The sequence below is a fragment of the Dermacentor silvarum genome, chromosome 3 (assembly GCF_013339745.2).
Source record: "Dermacentor silvarum isolate Dsil-2018 chromosome 3, BIME_Dsil_1.4, whole genome shotgun sequence".
Lineage (NCBI taxonomy): Eukaryota > Metazoa > Arthropoda > Arachnida > Ixodida > Ixodidae > Dermacentor > Dermacentor silvarum.
In genome coordinates this window covers 138,812,139-138,818,138 of record NC_051156.1, presented here as the reverse complement: position 1 = coordinate 138,818,138, position 6,000 = coordinate 138,812,139, and positions in this window count along the sequence as shown.

The window sequence follows — 6,000 nt, the reverse complement described above, 5'->3', positions numbered from 1 at the left end:
TTTATTGAAAAAGTAAATGTTGCGTGTATTCAGTACTAAAAATGAATCGTGTACAGATAGTTAGGGATTATGACAATAGAACTACAGATGCTTTCTTTATTAGAAATAGGTAAAATTTTTAATGCTTACTTTATCACCAAACAATAGTAAAAATTATTTCTATTTTTTTCCAGAAAGAGACCAAAATGTTGCCATCATCACAGTCCGCATTGGGATTCTTGGATCTACAGTGACCGAGATGATGCTAGAAGGGGACAAGTACATACTGTCTTCAGTTGTTTCTTCATTAGAGAAATCATCAAGTGTATTTGAAACAATGAAAGACGATGCTCCTGCAACAAGTGTTGACATTGGAGATAGCGTTAGAACATTCACAACACTTATAATGGAAATTATAACGTATATCTCTTCTGCATATTATAATAATAATTACCAAATGTTGCCAGTGAAGGTTCACATAAAATAAAACACTGATGTAATTGTTACATATTAATAAAGAATAATATGTGATTAAAGCAATATCGTTTATTTCGTGTTATTTTACTACCTCTTTATTCTTTAGTTTTCGTCTTCTTTCTCTTCTTCTTTAATTGCAGTTGTAGTGAACCATGGATCTTCATTCAAAATTGCATCATTCGAAGATGATGTACTGCGACAACTGAGCAGCAACGAATCCAAATTGTTTAACAAACGAACATTATTTCCAGCATTATCCTTTATAAACTGCCATTGCTCATCTCTGGATGCATATGGATTAATGCTGGTGATGGCTTTAATTATTTGATCTCCATCTAAAATATTACGAGCCACAATAGTCCCTATACCATTTAATATACGAGGGTCTTGTTGCTCTTTGATGCCTAAGAAATGATCCACGTAGGTTCTGAGTCCGATCATACATGCTCGCTCGCTGTCGTCTGGCTTTCTTCCACTGCAAATACATTTTAAAAACACGAGTGTTTCAAAAGGTATTGGTACCACATTGTTTACATACACGTCAGTACATACTCCATCAAAAACCATACAATCGTCATGTGGTATTGCATGTAGAATTGCATCCTTAGTCCATTGGTTACTTGGTGCATGATGAGTGGCTGCTGCCCATCCTAGTCTGTCTTGAATGAGATCATCATAATTTTGATACACTCTACCACCCTTTCCACCATAATAGTAACTTGTATCGAGTGAGTGGAAGTTTGTGGTTTTTTGTTTTTTTAACGTGTGGAGCGCCAACTTTCTCCCTGCACCCACTACAGAGACTGCCTCGAAACAGTGGGCACTATATTGAGTAGAAATGTATATGTACACGGTTGTGGTCACGGTGGAGGTCGGTGTTCGTGAATCTAAATTTTTCTTTGCACTACCTCCAAAATAGACCAATTCATTTGCAGTGTAGTAATTGCCAAGATATGCGTTAGTTTTCGTCCACCAATTTTCAACAGTCATCGTATACGTACGATTGTAACCACTAGGTGGCTTATCCACGCTGTAGCGTACTCTGCTATCGTATAACATTCGCCCTGGATCATTAACATCCACAATGACGTATGTCGGTGCTACATGAACTTCTTTTGGGTATAAACTGGGTACTTTAATGGCTTTCTCAAACGCAGCACCAAACTGGTCATTTATGCTCATTCCTTTACCTTCCCAGAAAACAAAATGTATTTTCTGATATGATGCTGGTGTATCGGTTATACAACCCACGCTCTTGTTGCGACGTGTTACCACGGATACTTGCTTAATTATTAAGTTCAGAAAATCACGAAAGGTATGTCCTGTATCAACCACCAGTTCCTTGTCTATAAATAAACGGCTATGTTGAGAAGGTAATGCATATGTTACAAATGTGTTTATGTAAGGGGCAGATGTTTTGAAAAAGTAATATACGTTACCACTATTTGCGTGATCAACTAGCACTATAGGACTGCATGATGCAACAAAATTGAACCATACTATTCTAGCACGTCTACTGTATGTAGTAACACGGGTACCGTCAAAGCGCTTTCTGTATATGCTGTTTGGAGTAACGTTCTGCAGAACTGCATTCACAAACGGCATGTCGCTAGATGGAATCGTGTATGGAACGTGCACACACTTCAATCTTTTAATCATTCCAACGTAAGCTTCATAACCAAATCTAATCATATGTGCAATAACCTTATATTCTCTTTTAGTCATGGTATATCGATCCATAAGTTCCAAATTAGGATGAATAGTGCTAAATATACACTCATTCAACACTCCAACTAGCAGTTCTCTATCACATGTAAATGAACGAGTGGCAACGCAGCACGTGACATAATTCGAATCTACAGCCATATTGGAATCTAATCCGATTATACATGCATTATCGGACAACATAGAAATCACCACACCCTGGGTAACTACTTGATTCACCATATGTGGTGGGTCAACATTGAGAGATGAAAGTAATGACGAAGGAGTGCTATCGGATGAAATAAACATGTCAAAATATTTCATTGTAGCCTTCTCTATTCCTCTGCGCAACATCATCCATATACTTTGATATTGTTGGTGTTGTAATTCTTCTCTGTATGTATCTGCATTGATTTCTTCATCTTCATATTCATCTTCCTCTTCATCTTCTTTATCTTCTTCATAATTCTCCTCACACTCTTTTGCATTATTCTCATCATCTTCATTATCCTCTGCATCTTCATCGCTTTCCATCAATGCTCTTAATAGATCATCGTCTGTAGAGTCTGATGATGGTATAGTGTTATGTATCGATACAGTCTGTGATCCTGGCGTCTGATGCTGATGCTGTGATTGATCAACATTTGTAGCCACAGGCGATGGTGTTGGAAATATGAACCACTCATTGACAATAACGTCCACAAGATACCTAATACCAATTAGTCGATCAGTCACAAGCCTCTTGAGTATGGAGGTGCCATATTTCATTTCAACTTCATATACAATCTTACATGTACTATCAAAATTTATATGCCCATCTTGCGTAGTTATATATTGGTAGTTATTCCTATGACCATATGAGTTGTTGGCGTATGTGAAATCCACATATATCCCAATCACCTTTTCGTGTTCACCCCACCACCACTTTGGTTTCATCATTCGTATTAAACGTTTTAGTTGCATAACAGTGTGGACATTATAAGTCTTGTACGTACCATCTGATTTTATATGGCACGAGCAAAACTCATTATTGAGATCTCCAGTCGCTATGCTTTCATTCTGAAATATCATACGAATCACATCGGATAAATTATCCATGGAATATACATACCAATTTTTAGCATCTATTGGAACAAGTTCAGAGTCCGTGACATAGATACTACTGGAATCTCGAGTTGATTTTAACATCAAATCTTCGGTAACTTGAGCAATCCTGTTTCCCATATATTTGTTTAAAACACGATAGTGGTATGAAATTGCAGAATCCGTTGTTGCTGTATTATTACCACTCACATCAGCATCATTAATTCCATCACTTCCTGATGCGGGCACTTGCTTGCTGTTTGAAGTCACAAAATACACATGATCGGCAATCACTTTCGGTTGCAGATTTGGATATTGTCGGCATAATTGCTCCACATACCAATTCCTAGTGTCTACAGATAACTTCTTGCTTATAATTTCTTCCAGCAGATACCTTCCTGAAACGTCGTAATATTCCATACACGATATCCTCTGTTGTTTGTCCCATGGATCTTTTGAAGTGTGTGATCGACATTCTTCGTCTTCTTTTTTCTCTAGTACCATCTCACATGAAGGCGATGACTGCAGCCACGTAGGAACCTTCCATCTTTCTAATAGGCCGATAACGTAATCAAGATACATCTTATCTACCTACTGATAAGATAAGAGTGCCCGCTCCACCCCTTTCATTCTATATATTACCATCATTACTAATAAAAAATGAAAAAAAAATACACTATGTTAAAATTTATGCCTGTTGACAACATTACTAAACAAAGACGTACTTTATAATACGAGAACAGCATTATAAAACACATAGAAAGAAAGGCTTTGTGCACGAGAACAGCCATTACACTAAAAAAATGCCTCCAGAATGGTATTGCTAAACGCAGTTTCGTAGAGAATGCGTACAGATGTTAAATCATTTGTGGACAGCATATATCTATTATTGAGGTGGTGCATTGTCCTACAATGACAATAATGGTATCTTTTCGTTATCACATGTGACACTTAACGTCTGCTATCAGCTATCATAACTTATCCCTTCTTTTTTAAGCAAGATAATACTTTACGTCGACTCCCTGCTGACGTCATGCACGTTGTACGGCACTGTATATAGGCTCGTCATCATACTTGCTCGTCAGCACCAAAAGCATGATGTCGCTCACATGCAAAGAGGTGTATGAAGCGACTCTCGTGAAAAGACTTTTATTAAGTGTAGGCTTGAAGCTGTGTAGAGGTAGGCTGAAAAGTATTGCTGCTCCTTATATAATAGCCACCAATGAATTACATTATCATCGTTACATGGACGATGGACTGCATTGCTTGACTACCGTGATTACTAATCACAGTAAATGCTGCATCTCATCGATGGACGTAACTCCGTACTTGCTCTCATCTAGTGCAATAGAAGAATTCGGCAAGATTCAAACCTCCAATAACATCAAGGAACTGTTTGTGCAATGTATCGACTCAAACGGACGACTACCCTGCTTGATTGCAACGTTCGACAACCTTCAGAAGCTTTGGATTCAATCTCCTGTGGTCGTGAGCGATTTTTTTTTCCAAGTATCACTGGCACCTGCAATCGCTTCTCGCCTAACGTGCATCGACTTGGATGGAATTGCTTTTGAGCATAACTACCAAGCAACTGCAATGTTATATGCGTTAAATAACGCATCTCGTCTAAAGGAGTTGTATGTGACGCTACTTGATGGAACGAAATTGGAACATGCATTCGTTGCTAACCCATGCCAACCATTCCTGCTAAACATTCGATACGTGTGCAAGGCAAGATATAATCGGCTAGGTTCTTTAATTAATAGAATCAATGAGGACAACAAACAGCAAACATGTTTCAGACTTGATTTATCTCGTACAGTAGCTCCTAACAAAGAATTTGTAATTGAAACGCTTAAAGCACTAAGACATCTAAAAGTGTCCAGTATAGTACTTTTTCAATGGATTGATACTGAAATGCCCACTCCAGATGTTAATATTTTAAATAAGACATATTCACCAATGCATTGGTCAAATCCACCTGAACACATCATGGATGTAATGGATCTGTATACATGTGATGAACTTTATAAAGCATATCATCATTTTTGTGTAGACACATGCGCGGATCACGTGCGGTTTCCTAATCACCATCATGTAACATCAAATGTAATTGCTAGTTTTATAAAGAACATGGAAAATCGCGAAAATCGTGTAGACATTAGACTGGATGTAGATATTATGAATACGCTAAGATTACAATGTTTTGGATATGTTAGATCTAAGAAATTATATATATATCATTGGTCTTGCATAGACCCCGAATATCAGCCTTCTACACTGCTACATGTGTTTATGTCGGACACAGATTCGAAAGATGATACTATATATTCAATTCCTCATTCGAATGTGACATACGAAAGTCCGTATCAATGCAGAAACGTAAAAACAGTGAATTTGCTCCATAAGACTTATTACACGGAAGTAATCCATGAAAAACGTATCGATCAAGCTGAACATTTAAACATCCAAATACCATTTTTAGTGACCATAAACATTGGCATCTGTATTCGAGAAATGATTCTTATTGACGGAATTATGTATATATACAGTCATAATAAGAAAGAGTATACCCCCCACGTACTACAGTTTGTGGACTATAACTGTATCAATATGCGCAAGTATAGCATATATTGTTTATCACCTATTTTATGGTACATTGCAAACTCCATAAACAAAGCACCGATGGAAATGTATACATTGCTGCAACCAAATAGAATAATCGAGAACGTAGCTTCACAGGTAAAATTCGCTGCA